Source organism: Phyllostomus discolor, chromosome 13 (assembly GCF_004126475.2).
Source record: "Phyllostomus discolor isolate MPI-MPIP mPhyDis1 chromosome 13, mPhyDis1.pri.v3, whole genome shotgun sequence".
NCBI classification, from domain to species: domain Eukaryota; kingdom Metazoa; phylum Chordata; class Mammalia; order Chiroptera; family Phyllostomidae; genus Phyllostomus; species Phyllostomus discolor.
The window spans coordinates 43,110,116-43,135,884 of record NC_040915.2 but is presented as its reverse complement, the minus strand read 5'-3'; the positions used below and the strand labels follow the sequence as shown (position 1 = coordinate 43,135,884).

The following is a 25,769-nucleotide window of genomic DNA, read 5'->3' as shown; positions in this document are numbered from 1 at the left end:
AAAAGTGCACCCCGCCCTAGCTGGCGTAGCTCAGTGGATTGAGCGCGGGCTGGGAACCAAAGTGTCCCAGGTTCGATTCCCAGTCAAGGCACATGCCTGGGTTGCAGGCCATAACCCCCAGCAACCGCACATTGATGTTTCTCTCTCTCTCTCTCTCTCTCTCTCTCTATCTCCCTCCCTTCCCTCTCTAAAAAATTAAAAAAAAAAAAAAGTGCACCCCGAGTACATGCTTTGTAATTCTGCTACAAAAACCTAGATGATTCGACGACGGGACCGTGGGGGCTTCTGGTGGGGGGCGGGGGTTCTCTTGGGGGTGATGGGAACACTCCACAGTGACTGGTGGTTGTTACCGTTTGTCAAAGCTCATGCGTGAGTCCTGTTAAGTCTTTTTTTAAAAGAGTATTTACTTATTTATAGAGAGAAGGGAAGAGGGGAGAAAGAGAGGGAGAGAAACATCCGTGTGTGGTTGTTTCTCACGCGCCCCCTACCGGGGACCTGGCCCGCAACCCAGGCCTGTGCCCTGACAGGGAATCGAACCAGTGACCCTTACGTTCACAGGCCGGCGCTCAGCCCACTGAGCCACACCAGTCAGGGCTCATGGGTGAGGCTTATTACAGGTTAAACACATCCCCATAAGTTGGTTTTTTTTCTAACGAGAACAGGAAAATAAGCAGGTGTAGAGGAGCACCCCTAACCCGACCCGGGGCCCGGGGACTGGTTCCCCACGTCCAGGCCAGGTCTGCGGGGCCTGTCTCGGGCCCTCGAGTTCCCCAAGCCCCCGATGCGCGAGTGCTGGACCAGGAAGGTCAGGGCTCGCCTCCCTGCCCGTCAAGGTCCCCGTCCACAAAGGCGGGTTATAAATAGCACGCTCCTGCGAGAGTGACTGTGCAGGGAGCTGAGGGGGAGCGCCGGCTGGCTGCAGGCCCGGGCATACAGCAGGGGCCTCATTACTGCGGGCGCCAGGGGAGGGGTCTGTCCCAAGGGGGGCACAGTGGGCCCTGGGAGGTCACCAGGCCTAAGGGGAGGACATGAGGTATGATGAGGGTCACCCCAGAGCCCACCCACTTACGAGAGACAGATAATAACGAGAGGGCGGCGGGGCGTGTCTGCCTGGCGGAGGGCAGGTCCCGCGCCCCGGGAGGGACGGGGTGGGCAGGCTGTTCGGAGGAGCTGTGGCAGGGGGCGGGGGCGTCCCCCGGGCCCGGTTAGCGGGCCAGCCGCGGGCAGACTCGCTCGACTGTCAGCCTTGTCCTCCCAGCCCGCCGGCCACCACGCCACGGGGGCACCAGTAATTGCTGTCATTTGAGGGTGGCCTGTGGGGAGAGGGAGGGGGTTGTGGGAAGGAGAGGGGAGGGGGGAGGAGGAGGGAGCGGTGGGGGAGGGGAGGACAAGCCGCCTGGAGCTGAGCCTCCTGAGCTGGAAGGAAAGGGACCCTCGCGGGCTGTCTTCCTCCTCCTCCTCCCCGTGGGGGACCAGGGCCCCATCCAACGAGGGGCCCACTGCCCAGGGGACTAACAGCCCACAGGGGTGTGAGCCCCCCCACACACACACCTGTCTGCCTGGTCCTGGCCTTCCCACCTGCTCGGGCAGCCCAGAGAGCCTGGGCCCCAGCCCCCTCCGCTGTGGGCCCCCACCCGCATCCGACCTCACGCTGCTCCCCGCCCAGCACCCACGTCCACTCCTGGCTCCGGGGGACCCAAACGCCTCCTCCTGCAGGAACCACTCCAGCGCAAAGGGTCCCTTCCAGAGCAAGTGCCGGGATCCACTTCTCCCTCCGCCACGCGCACACCTGGGGACATCCCCCCCCCCACCCACCCCGGGCATCATTTATGCAGTGGGGACAACGGCAGGTGCCCCCCGCCTCGAGGCAGCGCTGAGGACCCACCGGCCTGGTCCCCCGCAGCGCTGAGAAGGGCTCAGGCCCTGTGAGTGCCCGAGTGTGGGCTGCTGCTACTGCTGGCCCTCGTCCCCCCGGCCCTGTCCCCCTGCCCCTGCCTCCCTGCCCCGGCCTCCAGGCCGCCCCAGGTGACGAGGGCCCAGAAAGGCCGCACAAGCTGCCCTCAGCTGGAGGGAGAGCAGGGGTCAGCGTCCCTCCGGCTGCCCCTCCCTGGGCGAGCCTCCTCTCTGGGCTGCGGGAGCTCCTGGGAGCATTGGGGGGGGGCCCTGCCCCCTCCGCCTGCCCCCCCCTCCCCCCCTCGCCCTCAGAGGTGATGGATCGCCCCGGAGGAGGCAGCTAAGTGCTGGCAGACAAAAAGCCCTTTTATCGTCCTCGGGTGGGTCCTGGTATGACAAGCAGATAACTCAGCCCTGGAGGAAGGCTCCCCATTAGGCCTGGGGACCGATGGAGGGCCGGTGGGGGTGGGGGGAAGAGGAGGAGGAGGAGGAGGAGGAGGAAGGCAAAACACCAGGGCAAGGCCACCTTCCTCCCAACGTCAAAGGCACCAAGCACACCAGGGGGAGAACTTGGGCAGACCGTCTGGAGGGACCCCCCCGATGCCGCTGGTGTTGCCCAGGCTCCCACCTCCAAGGTGAAGGCCACCACAGGGCCCCGCCCACCACAGGCTCAGGAAGCAGGAGCCTCCAAGGCTGTTCCTCCCTGGTCCTGGCTCCTGGGGCCCCAGAGGGTCAGGGACCAAGGGGAGAGGCCTGCCCGCCCCCCAATCCTGCCAACTCCTACAAAGGAACCGGCCGTTCCCACAGCCCCGGGCCTTTGCACGGGCTGTCCCCTCTCTGAGACCCCCCCCCACAGGCCCGCACACCCCTGTCCTTCCCTCCTGCAGGTGTCTGCTGAAGTGCCCCCTGGCCAGGGAAGCCCAGCCTGCCCACCCCCACTCAAAACTGCAGCCCCCAGCCCAGCCACGCTCCCCAAGCCCCCTCTGCTGGTCTCACACCCCAGAACTTCCCGTCTGCCCAGCGAGGATGGGGGTTTGTCCTTCCCATTCACGGCGCTCAGAACAGGGCCTGGCACACAGTAGGTGCTTTAGAAATCACCGCGCTGTGAATGAACATCTCGGAAGAGGACTGAAATCTGACAGCGGTCTGTCCTGACCCAGACCGTGCCGAGTGACCACTGTGCACCCAGCGAGGGGGCCCATTTGACAGATGAGGAAACTGAGGCACGGCCGTGTCTCAGCTCCCAGGGGTTTGCACCCCAGCCTGTGAGAAGCATGCCTGTGGCGGAACCTCCCCGGGAACCCAGGACACCGGCCCAGGAACCAGGACCAGAACTCATCCCGAGTGCCCTCCGCACTGTGGTCCCAACCAAGGGGGGGTGGCAGCCAGGGACCGGCAGCCAGGGACCGGCACTCAGCAGCCGGCTCCAGAGCCCCCGCTGGGACACACCGGGCTGCTCCCGGGTAAAGCGGGACAAAGTAAGAGACACCACACGCCGGCCCGGCTGATGGCTGGATCCCCGCCTCCAAGCCTTGCCGAGCCACACCCGACTGCCGCCCCCTCCCTGACACCCCCCACCCTGGCTGCCACCGGGGTCCCTGAAACAGTCACGGGGCTACAGTCCCAGCCACGTCCTTCCAGTCGGGAGACGGGACAGGTGACGATGCACCTGTGCCTCTCGGTGTCACCACTTGTAAAGCGAGGACAGCAGCCCGCTCGAAAGAACTGCTCTAAGGGTCACCCAACGGGGTGACACGTGACAAGCACTCACTCTGACTAATAGCTTGCTGAGCACTCACGGGGCCAGGTGCCGCTCGCGGCAGCCCTTGGAGGGGGCACTGTCACCCCTGCACTGACAGAGGGGGATGTGGAGGCACCGAGAGAGGGAGTGGCTGGCCTGGGGACCCCGAGTGAAAGGGGCAGCGCCAGGCCAGGCTCCCAGGCCGCCTCCTCTCACGCCAGAGCCAGTGACCGTGAGGCGGGTGCACAGGCGGTCCACCCGCGTGCGTCCCCCAACGCCAGCCACCCCGACAGGAGGGCCCTTGCACGGTCCCGGCCACCCCCAGGTCTGCAGCCCACCCTCAGAGCACAGAGCCCCCAGGAAGGAGGAAGTCCACATCCCCCCCCGACACCACCAGGGACCACCCCACCCTTTCTCTTGGGCCTCGTCCGAAAATCACTGCCCTTGGCCAGGAAATACCCCCTCCCCGGGGGGGGGCACGTGCCACAAGCTCCTCCGGCCGTTCCCACCCTGGGCAACTCCGGGTGCCAGACCCCAACCTGCACGGTCCCCCTGAGCCCCCGCCAGAGCCCCCCACCACACCCGCCAGGTGGAGCCCGGCTCTCGGGCTGCTCCCGCCCCTCCCCCCCACCCGGCCATGAGAAGGCCCCTCGGACCTGCCAGAGACAGCAAGGCACAGGGACAGATGTGAACCTACCAGAGACGGCCACCAGCAACGCCGTGTCCTCCGAGACTCCAGGGGCCTGCGGGGAAAACGGGGGTCTCGTGAGTCGAGAGCGCACCCTCCACCCTGGGGCTCCGACAGGCCCACCTCGCCGTGGGGGCGGAGACGGGAGGCCCGCGGGCCTGGCACCCGTGTCTCCAGGACGACCCGAGAGGCAGGCACCGCCCAGCTGTCGGCGGGCTCCAAGAATCAGTGTCACGCCCCCGGCCCAGGGCTGGGCGTCCGAGCCAGACCGAGGGGCCACAGAGGTGGCCCTCACACGGGTCGGGCCAGCGAGGGGCGCAGTGTCCCCGTGAAGCCCCTCGGTGAACTTCCCAGAGCACGCCACGAACAAGAGAGGAAGTGGCCCCCACAAGGGTAGGCCCACTACTCCCATTCAAGCGTCTCCGGGTCTCCGTCCAAAGCCAGAACCAGCACGATGACGACACCTACGTCCGGAATGCCGAGCCCACAGTAAGAAGAGCCAGCGGCCGATACACAAATGGGGGAGCCCTGGCCGGGCCGCTCAGTGGGTCGGAGCGTCGGCCTGTATGCCCAGCGGCTGCAGGTTCGATCCCCGTCGGGGCACAGCCTAGGCTGCGGGTATGACCCCCTGTCAGGGCGTGGGCGAGAGGCAACTCGCCAATGTTTCTCCCCCTCTCTCCCCACCACACCCTTCCTGTCCCTAAAGTCCACAAAGACATATCCTCACGTGAGGATGCAAAAAAGAGAAGGAAAATGGGGGGAAGGCTCCATAGCACTTCGAGAAGTAGCCCCACCAACTGGTGGACAAGGAGCACGGAAGATGCCCGGCACCGGAATCGGCAGGGAGTGGGGACCTCGTGGGCGTGGCGCTGCAGGAGGGGACTGACAGTCCCAGGTGTCAGCGAGAACATGGGCCCGGCAAGTGGGGTGCCGGGCGGGGAGCCCGGCTTCGGGAAGCAGGCTGGCGGTTTCTTATTGTGTGAAACCCCCCGCCTGGGGACCACGTGCCCCAGCCACCCCACTCCCGGGTGGGTGTCCCCCCGCCCCGGGGGAAACGGAAGCCTGTGTCCACACACAAGACACGCACGTGAGTGTGTGTGACAGCGCTCCCCACCATCGCAACGAGCCCAGGGACAGTCGGACTGTCCGTCAGCAGATGAGGGACAGGCGGTGGTGGCCCCATCCGCACCGCGGGCGCTGCGCCGTGACAGGGACGAACCGCGGAGACACACGGCCACCCAGAGGACGGCCAGACTCGGGCTGGGCGCACACGCCGGGCTCCCGGCTGCACACCCCGGGGTGCCGCTTGTGTGATTCTGGGGAGGCCCGAGCCCCACATCCCACAGAGGGGGCTGCCACAAGGTGAGGACGCCGACCGCGTCTGGGGAGAAGCGGGCAGGCGGCCATCGGCGTCCCCCAAATAATAACTATTCATTCACCCGCGCCCTGTGCGTTTTGGCCTTCTGTGCTGTCTTAGCGTCTGCACCAAAAACGAGTCCAAAACCCGCACAGTGAGCAGAGCACCTGAGAGATTTGGAGCACCTGGACACAGCAGTCCCAGCTCTTCCACGGACGGGACGGTGGTCGTGACCCTGGGCAAGCCCCCAGGTCCCTCCGAGCTCCGTCTTCCCACCCAGAAAATGGGCCCGCGCCCCTGGGCGGTCTCCAAGGCCTGCCCCTTCCAACGCTGCTCAGGCCGGAGGGGATTTCCTGCGGCCCCGCCTTCCCCCCCAAACGCTCCGTGGGGTCAGATCAGGTCAGCTTCTACAAAACCACCAGGGGCCCAGCGCGATGCCTGCCAGTTTGAAGAAAGGGAAGTGACACCCACGTGAGCTCCCACGTGGCAGCCACGGCCGCAGGGTGAACCGCGCCAGGCCAGGAGGAGCAAGCCGCCAGGCGTGCTCTGCACAACCCTAAGCAGGACGCCGGGCCCCAAAAGATCCGGGCACTGGGCCTCCAAGGGGGGGTCCTCGCTTCCGGAAGCGACAGCAGGTTGGATTGGGGGACTTCAGGCACTGGAGGCGGGGGAGGGCCTGACACTGTCCCCTCACTCAGCCATCTGGCTCATCTCTTCACCCCGGGGACCAGGGGACGCTCCGTGTCCCTGGGGCCAGGTGCCGCCCACCCGGTCACTGCGGCAGAGGGCGGCCCACACAGCCGGGCTGGGAGGGAGGCAGACTTCCGTTTAAATGACACCAGGACGTCACTCTCCTTCCCCAGCGACCAGCAACAGCAGAGGCATGCCCAGCCCCACGCAGGCTCCCCTTGATGCTGCCAGGGAGGCGGTTACGGGGTTCACTGAGGTCTGACCCCCGCCAGTGGCAGGGCGGCGTGGGCGGGACTGAGGTGACGGGGCCGAGAGAGAGGGCCGGCCGGTGTGATGCTGAGGCACACTGTCGGGGGGGGGGGGGGCCTGAGGAACACCCCCAGACCCAAGTCCATCCGTCCGGGCTCCCAGAGAGGTGTGCCCTGGTGCCAGTCCTCACAACAAGAACAGCCCCCCTTGTGCACAGCCCCGGCCGGACCCTGGGTGGCCCTGAGCTCCTGCTCGCCGGGCACTGTCCTGACCCGACCCTGGGTCAGACAAGGGGGTGGAACCCGCCCAGGATCGCACGGCCAGGGAGGCATGGGGCAGAGCCCAGGCATCCGTCTGCCCTCGGCAACCCCACCATCCCCCGCCCCCACCCCCACGTGGCCCCCCCCACCCCCAGCTCCCCGCTGCGGGGTGCGGGACGCAGGCCGGACGGTCTGCAGAGACAGCGGCCGCCAGGAGCAATTAGACGCCAGGAAGGAGCTGGGATATCGACCGCTGCGGGAGGCAGGGGGGCCGCCGGGCGCCAGGCCAGGCACAGGCCGGGCGGGAGGGCCGGGGGAGGGCTTCGCCCCCACGCCTGTGCAGGCGGCAGAGCTGAGAAGCCATCTGTCCGTCCACCTGTCTGTCCGCCACCGGAACGGCAGCCCGCCGGGGCCTGGGACTCCCTCCCGAGGGGTTCTCTGTGCTGGGCACAATGCTAAGCCCTTCAACGCTAATTAAGGGATCTAACTCTCACGCCCACCCGAGGTGCCAGTCCCTCTGATCGCTCCCCCTCACCACCCACCAGTTTTGCAGACGGGCGGGGGGGGGGGGGGACAGTGAGGCAGGAGACCTCACCCGGGTCCTTCCCACAGCTGAAATGTGCACCCAGCCGCCCGAGGTCACCTCACGTCCCCTGTGCCAGGCGCCCTGCCCCGGAGCCCCCTCAGGAACAGTGCATGGGGGACAGGGGGGTGGAAACCTCCAGGGGCCTCTGAGGGTGCCCCTCCATGGCCCATCACAGGCCCCTTGTAAAGACAAGCGAGGTTCTGCACGTAGGGGCACAAGGCTAGCGCCCCGAAGCGTTAGCTGCTGGGCTCCCCGGGGACAGGCCGCCCGGCCCCAGGTGCTGACGCCACAGACCCTCCCGCCCAGGCGCAGGGTCTGGGCCCCCAGCGGCCGCAGGGCGGGCCGGGCCTCGGAGCCATCGACCGCCAGGAGCAATTAATTGCCCAGGTCAACAGATAGGGAAAGAGATTTGTCACCAGGGCCCAGGGGACACACAGCCCAGGGAGTCTGGCAACCCAGGCGGAAGGGCGGCTCCTGCTGACTCGGTCCTGAGACAGAGTAGGGCCCTCCCCGCCCCTCCAGCACCCCCTCTCCCTCTCCCTGCCTCCCCCGGGCCCCCAGAGAGCTCCCCACTCACAGCTTCCAACCCCCACGGAACACCCCCATGTGGGGACGCAGCCCCTGACCCAGCGCAAGATCTGCACAAGGAGAGGGACCCGCCCACCCCGCAGGCGGCACCCTCTGCAGGGACGCAGCCTCGGCAGCCCCGCAGCCCAGGACCTCACCGGAGGGAGACACAGCTCCCACCCTGGCTGCCCTGCGTCCTGCTCCGGGGCGGTTGACACCCAGCCCACCCGGGCTCAGACCCCAGCTCTGCCGTGCTGCGAAGTCACCTAAGGAAACCACCTCGCCTCTCTGAGCCTCAGTTTCCTCTTCTGTAAAAGGGGGTGGTGCCGAGGGCTGCTCTCTGTGAAATATGCAGCAGGGGCTGAGCTCAAACTGGCTGCAGAGGTCCAAGGGTCAGTCGGTAACCCCATCACCTAGGACCCAAGGCCCCGAGCCAGGCCAGGGCGAGACCACACGGAGCCCAGGCCCTGTCCCAGCCTCTGCAGCGGGACCGCAAGGAAGACTGGGGCGTGGGTGGCCACCATTCACACCCAGGCTTGGTGGCCAGCGGCCACGAGGACGCACACAGCCCTCCACCCAGACCCTCCAAGGACAGGGAGCGGACTCCCTCTGAGCCTCACCCCACTTCCAGCCCCTCGTGCCTGCACCAACCCCCCCCGCCCCCCAACATCCTGCACACACGCAGCCCCTCGCTCCCACTGTGTGCCGTGAGAGACGCCAAGGAACCCCTCCCTCACCGCCCCCACCCCCACCCGGCCGTGCAGACGGGAAACCGAGGCCCAGGGCAGCTGGCACAGGGCAGCCCCCAAAAGCGCTTCTTGGTGTCCCACAGGGGCAAGGGCTCAGCCCAGCAGGTGCGCAGAAGCCCGGGTCCCCGAGGCCAGGATGGCACTGAGTCACGGCGAGGAACTCTCCGGAAACGAGAGCAGCCCCCGAGGGCCCACGCTATCTGCCGCCAGAGTGAACCGCGCTGATTCACAGTCCGCCGCCCGCCCGGGGCCGTGCTGGGAAGTTCCTGCTTCTGTGCCCGGGGCTGGGGCGGGGGCGGGGGCGGGGACGAGGGGCACGGAACAGCCACCGGGCCTGGGGCTGGTGAGCCAGCCTAAATCTCTGCGGAGAGAGCCCAGGCACGCCCGCCCTCTCGAGCAGCACCTGCCGGTTGCTTGCGGCTGGGGGGCGGGCAGCAAGAGAGCCTCACCCCCCCCCCACACACACATACCCTGGGGGGCAGGCACAGGAGAGCCTGGCCCCTCCCACCCGCCTCTCCCCCGTTGGGCTCAGCCCACAGGGAGGCCTTGAAGGTCAGCTGGTGACCTCAGCTCTGGCCTGAGACCCCGGGCGGTCTGTGGCTTTCTAGCTGTGTGACCCCGGCGCGTTGCTGAGCGTCTCTGAGCCAGTCCCTCCCCACGAGACGGAGCCCCGGTCTCCCCCGGCTGAGGTGCCGACGCAGGGTGGACGCGCGCACACACTGCGTGCCAGGCAACCAGCGAGGGCTCCGCGACCGCCCGCCTTTTTCAGGCCCCAGATCGCTCCTTTATGGAGGCGACAGTCACGCAATGAAAAAGCAACCAAAGCGAACAAGTCGGCGGCACACAGCACACTGACGAGGCTGGGCAACCAGCGCGCCTACCTCCTTCCAAAGCATCTCCGTCTCCCAAAAAGAGCAGGCCCGCCCGGCCCGCCCAGGCCCCGCCCCGGCCCCGCCTCCCGCCTCCGGCTCCGCCCCCGGCCCCCTGCGGACCGGCTTTCCATCTCCCCATCTCTCCGCCTTTGCCTGGAACGGAATCGCACCCCGTGTGACCTTTCGTGTCTGGCTTCGCTCGCTCGGCGCGCATCAACCTCATTTCCTTTCCACGGCTGCACGGTATTCTGCTGTGTGGATAGACCAATTATAGATTTTTTTAAATAAGAAAAATGTGTGATGAATAATACAGAAATGGAACACGATAACGTAATATGGTATAATACACACAGACTGGAAGTAGTAAGAAATGGCTGCATTCTGAAATAAATAACCACCCTGACTGTGATGGGTGGGACCTGGCTGGTGGGAAGCTCCAATGTGAGGCCTCCCGTGTCCCGGCCCTGCTGTGCTGTGTGACCCTGGGCCAGCTCCTTGCCCTCTCTGGGCCTCAGCCCGCCCACAGGAAAACAAGGGCAGTGACGGGGACCCTCTCAGGGGGTCTTCCCCCACGGACCACGGCAATTCTCAAGAGCCTCCAAGCCTCCCTGGGCCTCGGGAAAGAGAGGCTGTGGCAGCCAGGGACGGTGGCAATGGCAAGGACACCACGCACCTCCATCCAGGATGCCTGGACGCCGTGCCCAAGGGCGCGCTCCGGACCACTGAGACGTGGACACAGCACAGAAAGGGAGCCTCAGTGTGCCCCGCCCGCCCCCGCCCGGGCCACCCACCCTGGGCTAGTTCCTGAGGCATCTGAGGAGCCACCTGGAGCAGCCCCCCGCCCCAGGGAGGGGACACTGCAAAATGACCCGGGACAGCCCTGCTCTGCGGACCCCATCCCCACCCCGGGCCCCGAGGGCCTCTTGGCCAGCAGGAAACGGCAGCCACCATGGCAGTCCTGGGGGGCGAGGGCTGGGCTGACCCTTCTCCTCCAGGTCAGGCCAGGCCCCTCTCTCCGCCAAGGGACCCCCATTCGTCCACGCCACAACCTGACGGGGCCCCTCCTCCGGCCCGTCGGTCCCAGGCTCCGGGGCCCAGCAGCCAAGCCCTCTGCTGCCCGGGGCCCGACGTGGGAAGACCAGCAGCACCCGAGGGACGAGGCACCGAGGAACGTCCCTCCTGCATCAGCAGCTGCAGACCACAGGCCCCAGGGAGGGCCCCAGGGAGGCGCTGCGCCAGTCTGCAGGGAACAGCGTTCCAGGTGGGGAACAGACAGCACCACGGCCCAGGGGCGGAATGGCTGCAGCAGGAGTCAGGGGCAGCCCCCCACATCGGGGAGGGGGTCAGGGTTTATGCTCACAGGACAAGGGGTGGGTAGGGCGCACAAGCTCCTGCTGAGGGGGCCCCTCGGGCTGCCGCTTGAACAACAGTGGGTAAAAACCAAGAGTGGATTTGGGGGTCTAGGAGGAGGCTGCTGCAGATGCCCGAGTCAGAGAGTTGGGGGGCGGGGCCACCCATCACAGTGCCTGGTGCCATTACGGTCAACAGACGGGGTCTTGCTGCAGTGCCCCCACCCCCATCCCAGCACCCACTACTGTCGTTCGTGACTCTCGTCACTGCAGAGAGGGGTGGCGTTGTCCAGGCACAGGGGCCTCCACAGCCGTCCCCACACAACTGTCAAACGACCTGGCCGTTTAAAAAAAAAAAAACCACCAGCAGCGACCCAAACACCAGCTTCTCTGACTGCCACTTTCACACGTCTGCAGCCCCCACCCCCCCCACTCTCTCCAGGCGGCACTGGCTCACGCCGCGTGGGAGCCGGCCTGCCCGGCCTCCTCTCACTTCCCTTTGCGCCGCCGCAGGGACATCTCACTGATTTCTGCTGCTGCCACTTCCGCGCACAGGCAGGCGCGTGAGGGAGGGGTTTCGGCGCCCAGCGCAGAGGGGATTTTTCGAGTGTGAGTATGTAAATACCGTGAGGCGCGCCCGAGGCTGTGCGGCGCTCGGCGAGCGCACCGGGCTCCCTGGGCCTGGGCTGGCCTGGCACCCAGAGCGCTTGCCGGCTCCCGAGATTGAGCAGATTCGGTGAATGCAGGGGGCGGGTGCCGGCCGCGGTCTGGTGTGCACGCACAGCCCACGGCCCTCGGGCCCCTGCCGCCCCTGCCGCCGCAGCAGAAAGAGCTGGAGGCTGGAGGTGGGCGGGCAGAAGCCCCCGGCATGGGCCCCAGCCGGGCAGGGGTTGGAGGATAAAAGCCCCACACTCCCCGCCCGGGCCAGGTGGCTCGCTGCCTGCCAGCCTTTCATCTCCAGGAGATAAGCTGCCTGCTCAAGTTCACGTTCAGGATCAAATGAACCCACTTAATCGCCTTAGGGATCTTCACTGAGCTGGCTCCTCGGGGGCCTGGGGAGGAGGGCAGGGGCTGCGAGGCCCCGCCAGCCAGTGCAGCCAGGCGCGGACGGTGCCGTGAGTGCATCCCGCACACCTCCCCCCCTCCCCCAGGCACCACCCCCCTCGGTCACCCCAGGGGCAAGGCCGGGCCTCCGGAGTCTACGCACACGGCATCTGCTCACTATCACAAAGCACCTACTGTGCACCGCAGGCCTGAGGCAAAGGGACACACTCAATCCCCACAGCAACCCACCAGGTCAGCACTACCACAAACCCCTTTCCTGATGGGGAAACTGAGGCCAGGGAGGGAAACAGCCAGCCCAAGGTGACGGAGCCCCTCCCGGGCCCACCTGCAACCCTCGTCCTGGTTCACAGAAGGGGAGACCGAGGCAGGAACACGCCTTAAGTTGCCACCATATCCCCACGTGGGTGGGGAGGCGGGAGCACACGCCTGCCTCGTCCTGGGCTGTGCCGAGCACCAAGGACAGCTCCCAGCACACAGTAGGTCCTCAACGAGAGCACCTGTGTGAACACAATCCACACGCTTGAGAGGAACTCCAAAGAAAATGCCTTCGTGGGCCTCGCCGCCCTGCAGACAGTCCACTCCGAGCCTCCTTCACGGACCACGAGGGTCCTGGGGGCGAGGGGGGCTGTCCCCCTCGGGGAACAAGGTCTGGAGTCCTGTCTGGTCACCGCCATGCAGGAAGGGGGGGGCACTGGCACAGAGACCAGGGACGCTGCGCAGGTAAGCACCCTGCGATGCACGGAACAGCCTCCAAACAGAACTACCTGGCCCGGACGTCGGGGGCACCCAGCTGAGAGCCCCACGCAGTGCATTCGCTCAGCCACCGGCTGAGCACCTACGGTGTGCAGGGCTGCCAGGAGACCAGGGCCCAGGGATCCCTGCCCCACAGCTACTGCAGGGCACAGGCAGGACTCGAACCCGGGTTCAATGGACCCAAAACCACACCACAGGCCCACCCCATTCCAAGGAGCACGGGCTGCGGACCCCTACACACCTCACCGCCCCCACCTCACGGCTGCGCGGCCCAGGCCGGGGCGGGTCCTTCCCATCAAAACCCACACGGCTCTGAGACACAGCCGGTCTCTCTGATAGTGGGAACCGTGGTCCTGCTTTCTGCATGGGCAGGATTTTTTCCCTTCATCTTCCAATTTACTGAGAATACGTCTGTGGTGCTTCTAAAAACCAAAAAAGCCTTTTCCACCAGGCAGTGGTCAAACCGCAGGCCCTGCCCACGGGCTTGGCCCAGGGGAGAGCTCAGGGCGCCCCCTGCCCCCAGAGGGTCCGGGCTCAGCCCCGGCTGCATCCGGAGGAGCCCCCGGGAATACCTGCAGGAGACAGAACAGCCCCTGAGCACCCACAGGGCTGGGAGGAGGTCCGAACACCACAGTCACCCAGAGCGCTGCCCCCAGGGGGCACGCGGACCCCGAGACCCACGTGCCACGGCCAAACATCATCGACACAGAAGTCACGCTCTGCCGATGACATCTCCCTCCAAAATAACTCTCCCGGCGCCGTCCTACCTTGCACAGTCCCTTCCGACCCTCAAGACCCCGTTTTACATATTAGGGAAACTGAGGCAGGGAGAGGCACGGCCATGTGGCTGACGACGCAGACTCGGCGCTGTCAGCGGCTGCAGAGGGGGCGGGGGCTGCCGGGGGGACGGAGCCGTCAGAATCTCTGGCTCGCAACCACCGAGGCTGCCGCCTGCCTGCGCGTGGGGAGGAAATTACTAGGTTGAGTTCTATAAAATCTGTCGATGTTCGACCACTTCTGACCTACAAAGCTGGCAGGCGCAGGCACGCTCCCTGACCGGGAGCTGCTCAAGGGAAGGCATCCGCGCAGGGCTCTCCAGCCGCAGGGGAGACAACGGGTGCCCCCCCAGGCCACGGAGGCCTGGGGGCGGGGCACACAACCGGTTGCAAGGGCTGCTGAGCGGTGGCCGCCTCTGGGGAGGGGACCTGCGGGAGCCGAGAGCCACCTGCGGGTCTTCTCTGAATAAAAGCCAGCCGCCCGGACCGGGGCTGCCAGGTGTGTGCCCGCCCCTCTCCGCCCCCCGGCCCCCAGGCCCCAGAGTCCCGGCCAGAGCTGCGGCTGAGGAGCTGCGGGTGCCCGCAGCCTCGTCTGCTGGGGGGCGGGGAAGGTCCCCTCGCCGAAGGATCACGTTTCACCTAATGGCAAGCTTCGGGTTTCTGGACGCGGGCCCTCCTCGTCCTCTCCTCGTCCTCCTGTCGGAGAGGCCGGGAAGGAAGCCCCATCTGCCCGGAGAATCTGGAACAAGGGCCCCTGGGGAGCGGGGCCGTGGCAAAAGACCCGGTGCACCCGGGAGCGCCAACCCTGGCTCCCCGCAGCAGGGGGCTGGGCGGGGATGGTCGGGGGGCATCCTTTTTTCCTGGCCATTCCTTGGGCCAGGCACCCACGCTGGGTTTGAAGGGATTAAGAATGCAGGGCAAGTGAACCCCGACATCCCCACCTCACGCCACCCTTCCGCCTCCCAGGGGGCCTCTCTCTGCTTCCGGATGTCCCCCTTGCATTGTCCCCTTCCTCTGTCACAGCCCTGTACAGCTTACGGGTCCCTCTTCCCACTGCGGGTCCCTCGCCCACAGCTCCAGGTCGAGGCCAAGGTCATGGGCAGCGGGGCCCCTCCACAGCGCTCTCCCACTGCTGGAGGGTGTCTGCCCCCTGGGAGGAGTGGCTGGGCTAGGGGGGCGGATGAGATGGGGGGACAGAGGACACAGAGCCCTGGTGCCCACCCCCTGCTTTAACTGGTCACCAGAGGGGTCACCCACACATAATTCCCACCAGAAGCCCCAACCCCGCAGGCCTGGCCGGGCCCCCCAGACCCCGAAGGGGTCCCTGGCTCCAGCCGGGCTCCTCCACGCCCGCCCCACGTCCCCAGCTCCACCGCTGGCCGGCGGCCTGGCAGAGACGCCCAGCAGAGACCCGGGGCAGCACATCCCCGGCCCCCCCTCGGCCCAGCAGGCTCGCCTCGTTAGCCTAACGAGCAGGCCACAGTGCCAGCCGGTTGCCATGGCCACAGAGACACCGCGCAGCCCCAGGGCAGTGCTCCCAGAGGGTTTGCGGCAGGCCTGGAGTTCAGAATGGGGACAAGTGGCGAGGAGGAGAGGGGGCCTCCCAGACACCCCCTCCCCACAGGCACCTCAGGGCCTGGCCTCCGGGGCTTCCAACTGCCAGCGTCTCCCGGAGAGACCCTGAGAGGCCACTGAAAGCTCCATTCCCCACCCTCACCCCTCCAGACCTGCCAGCCCAGAAGTCCCACATTGTGACCGCGGGGCAGCTGGCCAAGGGGAGGTCAGAGGTCGGCCAGGGCCTGGCAGACAGGCCCCCAAGGTGGTGAGAACGGTCTGGACTTCGTGCAAGAAGCGGTGGGAAGCCCCGCAGGGCCCTGAGTGAGGTCAGGGCACGACACAGCGCGGTGGCCCCTGGGGCCGCTGCGTGGGAAGCGCAGCCACAGGGAGGGACAGACTCTGGGACACCAGGGAGCGGGCGGCAGCCAAGAGGGCGGGGACACCACCGCCTTCTGTGGCCTGTGCCTCATACACCAGGAGGGAGCCCAGGAAGGGAGGCAGCTGCAAGGGGACAGGCCTGGCGGGAGGCCCCTGGGGGACACCCGTGGGCAAAGGACGCAGGAAGCTGCTGGACCCGCCTGCCTGGCCCGAGGGCGGCTCCACGGGTCAGTGAGCCACGGACAGGGGTCAGGGCACGCCCGACTCCAGCCTCAAACGGCCCCTCAGCTCCACTCAGCTGTGAGGCCACACAGTTCGCTCATCAGCCCATTTCGCTGCTGGGCAAACTGAGGGGCTTGGCACAGAGGCCCCAGAACTTGTCCCGGGATGCGCCGCCCAGCCTGCTAGAAACTGGCCAGTTTCTAAGCCCTAAGCCACCAACGAAGGTCACCAGACACCCGGCCAAGCCCAGCACTCGGGGGGCGGGGGTCCGAGAGAGAGAGACCCCCCTTCCCTGTGAGCCTCCCAGCCTTCCAGCCCCCAGGCCCCCCCACTCCTCAGGCTGACATCTGTCCCCACGTCCTTCCCAGCCAGCAGGGAAAGCAGCACAGCGGCCCTGTGGACACACCTGCAGGACGGCCACCGCCACACCCAGAGTCCCCCAGCGCCGGTCCCCAGATGTGGAGCAGACAGCCTCACACTCCACCCGAGTGGGCACATCACCTGCCCCCCACACACACCAGGGCCTCCCCTCAGGCCAAGTGGCTCTCAAGGGACACAGGCCTGACACAGGGACATCTTCCACTGTCCCCGTCACTCCCTGTCCCATTCCCAAGTCTGATGGGCATCCCAAGACCCCAGTTCTCACCCGGGGGCAGACCTCAGTGAGGACACTCCAAGGGGCCAGCCCTTGGTCTCCTCCTGGGATCCTCCATCAGGAGCACCCCCACCCCACCCCCCAGCACCGGGGAAGAACAGTCTGGAAAGTGTTTTCTTGACTCCCGTCCCACTCCAGGCTGCCCCTCAAGAGCAGAGAAACTTTCAGGAATGCAACTATACGATAAACGGTACCGCGAGGGCAGAGCAAAGGGAAAACACAGGGGCAAACTAACCTGAAATTAGGGCTCATGACATAAAAACCAAAACACAAACCAAACCACACTGTAAATCTGGCTCTGAGCTTCCTGCCAGCCAAAGCAAAGGGGGAAATTAGATGGGTTACGAGTAACTTGGCGAAAACTGTGAAGGCTACAGAGCGTGGTACAGAAGGTGAGTGGGACCCTCTGCAGAGGGGACCACGATCCCTCGGGCACCACACGAGGCCAAAAATCCTGCCGGAAGTCAGCCCTCCCCCACGCTGCCTCTCCCGCCCCCTCCCGCCCTGCCTCCCACAGCAGCAGCCTGGTGTGACCCTCAAACTGATGCCTCCCTCTGGGCCCATGGTGAAAACCCCGGAGGGCTATGCTGAATGGCGGACGGCGACGCGGCCACACACGAGAAGGAACCTGACCGTCTGCGGCAGCGCGGACGGGCCTGGAGGGCGTTGTGCTGCGTGAAACAAGCCGGACAGAGGAGGATGAACCCCCGTGACTTCACTTTTACGGGCAGTCTCAAGAACAGACTAAAGGAACCCGCAAAACAGAAACAGGCTCAGATGCAGAGGAGGAGCTGAGGGCTGCCAGATGGGAGGGGCGCTGGGGGGTGCGGGTGGAAAAAGGGGACGCCAGCAGGAAGCACACTCGGACTGGCAGCCCCCAACAGTCTCGGACACGCAAGGTCCAGCCCAGGGAAAACGGCCAGTGTCGGTGTGGTGACCCCGCCCGGGGGGTCCGGGAGGCGCCGAGGACACTGTGTAAAGCCCACCATCCTCTACCCCCTGGGCTGTACACCCGAAACCAACACCAAAGATACCGAACATCAACTGTGGATGAAAAATAAAATAAAAAAAAAAAAAAATGGGCCCGCTGCCTGTCCGGGCTGGGCAAGTGGTTTTCGTCCAGGGCCAGAGAGAAGTCCGATAGATGTAAGGGTCCCACCTCCGACCTCTAGCCTCCGACCCCTGCCGCACTCCGGGCCACGGACCACACAGGGCTGAGCGGGCGGGGCCGCGCGTCCCAACGGGGCTCCCTCCGTGGACTCTGAGATGTGAGTTTCACAGGTCACGGGAGAGTCGTCCCCGTTGCATTTTCTCCAGCCGTGAAAGGTGTAAAACCCGTCCCGAGCTCGCACTCGGTGTAATAACAGGAAGGGGCCCCCCTAGGTCCCCGGGGTGCAGCTGGCGGGTCGGAGCGCGCTCCCGCTCCGAGAGGCATCGGAGCTCCGGGGGGAGGGGAGGGAGCACGTGGTCTGCGCGCGCGCTCCCGCGTCCACCGTCCATCCGAGGCGGGCACCGGGCCAGAGGTCCCTGCCCGGAGCGGGGAGCGTTCCCGGCGTGGGTCTGCCCCCCAGGGCACGGAAACTGGGAGGCCGGGACCGGGAACGGGTCCCTCCCTACCTGTGCGCGTGAGTTTCATTTCTGAGCAGACCCGGGCATTTTGTTTTAGGAAAGTGAGTGTTTAGGAAGCCCAAAGCACGCAGCAGCGTCTGGATGCATCACGTTTCGGTTTTCCATTTCCGCAATGACACACGGGAAGCAACGTCCTCCGGAAAAGAGGTTCACGGAGACGTTCTCTCCACGGATGGATTCCTTCAGGGCAGAAAAAACGACGGGGCGTGACAGCAGGGTCCGAGAGCGGCCTCACCGACGCCTCTGCCGGAGCCAAGCGCACGGGGCTGAGGGGCAATCGTCCCCACTGCGGGGGGGGGGGGGGGGGGGGGGGGGGTCCCTGGCCCCAAGGGTGAGAGGCGCCCACCCTGCTGCACACACCTGGGCTGGCCTCCTGTGCTCAAGACCAGACCGCCAGTGAAGGACATGGGGACACGGAGCACAGCGCTCCCGTCTCAGGGACGGCCGCCTGCAGAGCCAGGAGGAAGAGCACGCTTGGCCAGTGGCCCCACCATGACCTGTGACCCTCAGTCAGCAGAGAAGGCCCACCCTGGAAGCCACTGGCCACCGGGGGGGGGGGGGGGGCTGTTCAAATGTATTCAGATGAAGCCAAACACAACCCCACTCCTGGGTCACCTCAGCCTCCCTTCAAGAGCTCGAAACCACCCGTGGCTGTGGCCACGGAGTTGGGCGGGGCACATCCAGGACTCCCCCCCCCGGGAAATGTCCACGGGACAGGGGAGGGAGACAGAGGGCGGAGGGGCCTGGGCCAGCTCGGGGGGGGGGGGGGGGGGGGGGGCAGGCAGGGGACAGCACAGGGGGAAGGAACACGTCGGACGCCAAGAGCCAGGCCCCGCTCCCGCACTCGGAACCGCACTCTGCCCTCCGGCCCTGGGCTGTCTGGTCCGGCAGCCATCAGCCACAGCCACTTGTGTCCATTCAAATTCAAGTTCATGACGGTGAAACGAAATGACCAGCTCAGTCGCACTAGCCACGTTTCAGGAGCTCAGCAGCCACACGCACCTGACGGCCCCCGGCGGGGACAGCTCGGACATTCTCTGGGCCGAGGCGGGCGGACTGGACCGGGCTGCTCCGGGCTGCCCCCCGCTGCCCCCCGAGGTGGGCACTATCCCCCGCCCCCTTAAGGGTCAGGAAACTGAGGCCAGAAGGTCAGAGACTGCACTCGGGTAACTGGTGACTGACAGAAGCAGGGTTCCATCCCGAGTCTAACTCCCAAGGAACCCTTTCTAGAACCACCCCAGGTGCAGGGGCCCTCGGCCCTCCCTCAGGAGGCCCCTCCGTCTGCTCCCCGGCCCGCCCCGCCCTGCAGACCACCCCAGACCTCCCAGGTCCCGAAAGAAAAGGCAGAGAAGGGAGCTGAGCCCACCCGTGCATCACCCACCAGCCCAGCAGGAAGGGGCTGCTGTGCCTGGAGGGCAGGGAGCCCGGGCCCGGGGCTCAGGGGAGGAGGGGCCGGTCCATTGGAGGACCCGTCCCATCAGCCCCTGCAGGGGAGGAATGGCCTGTGTCCAGCCAGCCGGGGTGGGGGGGGAGGACCTGGGCTGGACGAGTCCTACGGGGAAGCCGCTGCCCTCCAAGGGGCAGCCCAAACCAGCCGCCGCAGTGGCGGATGGACGCCAGGACTCTGAGCCCTGACAACAAGGCATCAGAAGTGCCATCGTCATCATCCCCGGCTTAGGGACGAGCATAGCTAAGGCTCATAAGTGACTGGCCCCAAGTCAAACGGCCGAACGTCAAACCCAGCACGCACACATGCTCTCTGACCCTCCACCCTCCCCACGGCCCCCGCGGCCACGTACCCACTCTACGGGGTGGACACCGAACTCTGGGAGCGGCTGGGACTGCAGCTCAGGGGGAGCCGCTCCACGGTCTGCCCGGGTCACGAGCTAAGCACTCCCAGGCTGAGCTCTCGCGCTGGTGTTCGGTGACTCTTCACCGATCTGTGAACCAGGAGACCCTCCCGCGGGGCCCCGCCGGAGCCCGGAGGGCCATGGTGTTGGTTAGCGCCCAGCACGGAAGCCTCACTTCCGGCCGACACAGAGAGAGTCACCAGCGGGAGAGAAATCGCAGCGCTGGGCGACCTGCAGCGCTGGGCGACCTGGAGCTAGCCTGGCCCCCTGACCCTCACCCTCAGCTGCACAACGGGAAAGAGCTGTGTCATCCTCGGACCGCCCCCCCACCCCGGGTCCCCAGCCGCCAACACCCCCGGGCGGGCGGCCTACCTGCAGGTGCTCCGCGGGTGCAGGTCTGCGCCGCGCTAAATAATTCAAAGCCGCGTTTTCACTTCCAGATAAACACAGCCCGGTCGCCAAGAGGAATGCCAAATTTGCATGAATGTTTAAGATAAAATGAGACTTCAAAGAAATGCCAGGCCTGCGGCTGGCTGGCTGGCGCTGGTCCTCTCCCCAAATCCTGGCAGGGGCGGAGGGGGGCGGGGTGGGGTGGGGCAGGGAGAGGACGCACGGGTTCTCCGTCTGCTGACCACCCCGGGGGCAGAGGCCTTTAGGTGCTCACGTGAGACCCACGACTCCTTCACCGCAGGGCAGGTCTGCGGTGCGCCCCCACTGCGCCAACGTGACCTTGAATGACCCCAGGTGCTACCGCACATCCGGACCCCGAGACCTTGGGCAAGTCCCCCAAATTGCCTCTCTGCGCCTCCATGTCACCGTCCACACAATGGGACGATACTGGCCCTGACCGCACAGGCTGGTGAGGGAGAGTCAACCCGCGGGTCCCTGCTGAGCGGAGACCCTGGCCCATGGGAAGTGCTTGGTATGTGTTGGCTGTTACTGTCACTGCACTATACACGTGTGTGAGTGCACATACACACTCCTGTGTACATGTGCACACACATGTATGTGTGACGTGTCACACAGACGACATTTTCCAGGTCCCGGACTAAAGTTCACATGACAGGCCACGAAGCCTGGGTGCTCCGCGGCCGGCACCCTCCAAGGATGCCAGCCGGCCTTTCCCAAGCACCGCTTCCCTGGGGAACCCCGCCAGACCCACCCACGGGGCGAGACCCGGCCCCTTCCGACAGCCCCCTGGCGGGGCCCGCCCTCCCCTGCAAGCGGTCCCCCTTTTCGGAAGCCCAGTCTCCAGGTGTCACCTGGGGAGGCTGCCGTTGGCTCTGAGAGTTGCAGACACACACACACACACACACACACACACACACACGCCCGAGCACAGGCCCTCACCCCCGCCCCACCCTCGCCCCTGTCGGCAGCAGCACGGCCTTGCCGTGGGGACTGTCAGTTCGGAGAGCTGTCGGAAGGAGCGGGGGAGCCGTAGCTCCCTGCTCCTGGCACCGTTAGGTGTAAGGAAGAGCGAACCCTCCCCCCACTCCCACCCCCGCAAAAAAATCTGAGCCATCCACTAACTAACTTCTCCACCCACGGGCCTTGAGTGGGGGGTGGGAACAGAGAAGGAGGCACACCCACCCCTTGCCATCAGGGGGAACCAGGCCAGCAGCCCCGACACGCAGCCTCAACGGGGGCCGCTTTCCCACGCGCCCGCCAGCCAGCGGGTACGTGCCAGCGGCCACCCCCCCACCCTGGCCGCCGGTGCAGAGAGAACAATCAAGCCCTCCCCAGCTCGGGGCTTTCGGGCAGCTGAATGCGTGTTTGCAGAGCTCAGAAATCTTTAGGAGGCGGTACGAGTATTATTAATTGGGGGAAAAGAGCAGGTTATGCCAAATAAATCTTTCCCACGTAGCCAAACCCGGGCCGAGGGAGGGAGGGGGTGTGCGCAGCCCCACGAGGGGTCTCCATCCCTCACCGGGGCCTGACAGCCACATTACCATCTACATGGGTTCATCAATAGTATCGATCCAGAGCGAGCGTAAATAGCTCAGTGGGAAGAGGCCGGGGCCGGCCGGCTGCCTCCCGCCCCCACGTCTGGGCGCCCCAGACTCCCCAGGCACCTGGCAGTGTCGGCGGTAAATTTCCAGGCAGGGACAAGGCAGCAGGCGCGGGGAAGCCAGACAGCGCCCAGGATGCCCCCTGCAGCCCCGCCGCCGGCTCACCGCGCACGGCTGGCTCCAGGCACGGCCGGCTCCAGGGGCCCCCCCCCTCCTGGCGCTAGCTAGCACGGCTGCCTCCATCTGCCCGTCTGTCCAAGGGGCGGAGGGCACCACCGCCCCTCTCCATCCTCAAGGGTAACAGCCAAGGGGAGGGCCAGAGGGCCCCCTCCCCTTACCAAGGCCCCCACCGCCCGGGCACAGCCTCACAGGACTTCCTGACCCTTGGATGAAAGGCCAGGTTTCAGAGTCAGGACCGATGACCGCAGTGGCCATGGGAACACGCGTACAGAGACCTGCCCGGTCTCAGTGCCCTCAGTGCTCTCACAGCACCCCTGTGAGCTCGGTGTCACTGCGGTTACCCCACTCTGCAGACGAGAACCCCGAGGCACAGAGAGGTGAAGTCGTTTGTCGGGGGTCACACAGCCAGGAGAGCGGCCAAAGTCACGTGATTCCAACCCAGGGACTTGAGCTGCAGAGCTGACTGTGAGTGCTGGCTACCCCAGTTCACACCCCCCCTTCCTTTCCCCACCCCCAATCCAAAAAAAAAAAAAAGGCCACCCACAACAACCTGCACAGAAATGCCCTGGGACCCCCTACACCCTCCCTCTGGGCCCCAAGAGCCCCTTAGATCAAAGCAGCCTGAGACCCAGATCCGGCTTAAAAAGGGCAAAGTCAAGGCCACGGATAACACAGCCCATCCAGCCCACAGGGATCTTCTCTCCCCCCGTCCCTGCCTCCCTCACACATCCTTCCTCCAAAGCTGCAACAGAAAAAAAAAATAATCATAATAAAACCAGTTCTCACCAACGGGGGGAGGGGGAGGAAGGGAGGAGGCTGAACCGACAGAAAAGATCCGCCTCCGCTGCACGCGACAGGCGGCGACAGGCGACGAGAGGACACTCGCTTCCCCAAAAAATAAACCTACAATGTAAAGATAACACGGGCGCCCCACGCTAACTGGGCCCGGGGGGCGGCGCTCATCGGCACAGCCTGTCTTTCCCGCCCGCCCGCCCGCTCCCTCCCTCCCTTCCAGCTTTTTCCTGCGAGCGCCTGGGGTGGGGAAGGCGCGCCCCACGGGGCCCCCTACTCCCCGTACGTCTCTGGGGAGAGTCTCCCACAAATGTGGACCCACCGGGTCCGGCCCAAGCGGGATCAGCTCTGAAATCCAACTTCCCAAACTAGTGGCATCCCAAGTATCCGCACAGCCTGGGGGAGGGACCAGCAGGCGGCCCAATGGGGCGTCACCAGCCGCGGGAGGCAGGCCCAGACACCAGGAACACCGGCGGCGGGGGAGGGGGGAACAACAGGCGCCTCTCCCGGGGGTACCCCCGCCCAGCGCCCTCAGGTCCCCTGCCTGGGAGCGCCCGAGGCCAGGGGCACCCCTCAGCTAGCAAGAACCCTCATGCGCCCTTTCACCGCAGCCAGGCCGGGGAGCCGTGCGTGCCATCTCCAGGGGCTCCCCAAACCCGCGCTGCACGCTGAAAAATAAGGCGCAGTGTCACCCCCAAACTCTGGTGCTGCTACGGGAGGAGGCAGGAGCATGGCGGCCATGCCCCACAAGATGGGGGCTGACCTCCGCATTTCCAGGGCGCCCCCGCGCCCCCCCACTCCCTCTTGCCGGGGAGCTGGAGTTCCCCTAAGTTCCCCGGTGCCCCCACGCACGCGGGCTGCAGTGTCGATGGGGCGCCCTGCTCCCCAGCAGGCCAGCCCCCGAGAGCGCCAACTCGAGAGTGCAGGGGCCCCGCCAACTCCGCCGCGTGCGCCACCCGCTCTTGCCCGGATCCCCCGGAAGCGCACCCCGCGCCTCCACCGGGCCCTCCACAGGGACCCCCGACCCCAACTCACCTCGCGGAGGTGGCGGTGGCTGCGCCCAGAGTCGGGGCGCGCTCAGATCGCCCAGGCGCTCAGGCAAGTGGCGGTGCGGATCCGGCTGGGGGCGCGCAGTAGGCCGTGCCTCCAGCCGGGGCGCGATCCTCCCGCCGCCGCCTCCTAGGGCGCCGGCCCCGGGTCCCCGGCCCGCAACTTGGCGCGCATGGCGGGGCGCAGGGCGCTGGCGCACGGCTAGGGCGGGGCGCGGGCGGACGCGGGGCTGCTGTGCGGCCCGGCCTGCCCGCGGCTCCGCTCCCCGGCGGCGGCGGCGGCGGTGGCTGCGGCGGCGGCAGCAGCGGCAGGAGGGGGAGGAGGGGGCGGGGCGGGAGCCCGGGAGGCGGTGGCTCGGCCTCGCAGCTCCGGGCTCCCCGCCCGCACCAACGCGCACAGCCCGTCCCCCTCAGGCTCCTTAAAGGGCCCGCGTCTCCTCCTCCGGTCCTGCGCGCACTCAGGCTGTCGCGCGCGCGCACGTTGCTCTATACACACACACATACTTGCGAGCGAGGCCGAGTTTCTTTTTAAACCTCTCCCCGAAGGAAGAAGGAGGGGAAAACACCTCCTCCTGTTCCCAGTTGTCCGGCGGGCCGCACACCGTCTTCCTCCTCCCCAGCCCCTGATACTTCACTGGGATCGCCTTTCAGCCTTTAAATGATAACTCAGGAGTGGCCAGGGGATGGGGAGGGGACGCACGGGGAGGGCCACACACAGCTGCGCGGGGACCCGCGCGGTGGAGCTGCCTCCCTCGGGAGCTCGAGCACACAGTAGGACGCGGGACTCGCTCCAGGGGGCGTGCACACAGAAGATGAAGTTCAAGTGGACGCGAGGAAACACAGCCCCCACGCCGGGGGAAGCGCGGCCTGGGGCCCACAGATAAACGCTGGGATGCGCACTCGAGCTCACATACCCGCAGGCCCACACACTCCAGTGTCCGTTTCATGAGGGCCGGGATGTCTGACGGTTTGTTCACGGCTCTTACACAGTGGGGACTGGGGATGTGCCGCGAGTGAACGGCCATTTGGGGACATTCGGGGACACAGTGCACAGACTCGACGCTGCGAGGCTGTGGTCGGACACACTTGGACGCACGCACCCAGACGGCGCGGCACGCACGCAGGCTCCCAGACGAGCACACGTGCGGGCGTCGCGGCGCACTCGCAGGCAGCAGCCCCGCCGCCGCCCAGACAACTGCGCGTCCTCGTTTGCCCCCGCCCGCCCCCTCCCAGGGCCCTCCCAGGCCTGGGGAGATCTCTTCAAACAGCAGAGGGCACTGGGAGCGCCGGGCCTGCGGCCTCCCTCCGCCTCTCCGCCTGCCCCTAAGAGGTTGGAGAGTTTAATTTTTTTTTTTTTTTTCAGTTCAACTTTCCTTTTTTGGAGCGACGTCTCAGCAGATTCAGTTCTGCCATCTGCCAACATCTGAGAACCCCCGGAGGGAGTGGGGAATGGATGCGGTGGAGGCGGCTACGCAGTTTCCAGGGGCTCCAGGGGCGGGGGGGGGGGGGGGGGGGGGGGCGCACTCCCTCTCCCACCAGCACGAGGGGGGGCCTGCTCCCCTTGTAGCAATGTGTCCCCCCCTCCCGCCGGCTGCTGGTGTTCTCTGGGGGCTGGAGGCACCTGGGGCTGACAAAATCTGGGAAAAGGGAAGTGTGTATGGAGGGGCCCGGAGGAGGGTGCCGTTTGGAACAGGGGCGGGTCACAGGTCAAGGTCCCCACCCTCCCAGTCCTGTCCCCACCAGCTGCCAAGCAGACCGTGGGAATCCACAAGCAAAAAGCCAGACCTGCAGAAGGCCCAGTGGGGAGGAGGGGGGGCGGGGGGGGGGCGGGGGAGGGCAGGAAGAGGGGA

General features: G+C 66.3%; 1 protein-coding gene across 10 annotated transcripts in view; it reads right to left on the bottom strand.

Annotated features, from left to right (window-relative positions):
* NCOR2 (nuclear receptor corepressor 2) overlaps window positions 1-24,198 on the bottom strand; it is a 151,634-nt gene extending 127,436 nt beyond the window's left edge. For 5 of the 10 annotated variants that reach the window (XM_036014359.1, XM_036014360.1, XM_036014361.1 and 2 more), the window contains exons 1-2: window positions 23,906-24,198; window positions 4,332-4,377 (exon numbers count right to left, since the gene is read on the bottom strand). The gene's annotated coding sequence lies outside the window, so the exon portion shown is untranslated. The remainder of the gene's footprint in view (window positions 1-4,331; window positions 4,378-23,905) is intronic. The other 5 variants (XM_036014362.1, XM_036014363.1, XM_036014364.1 and 2 more) reach the window with 1 other exon arrangement.
* Window positions 24,199-25,769: the final 1,571 nt, after the last annotated feature.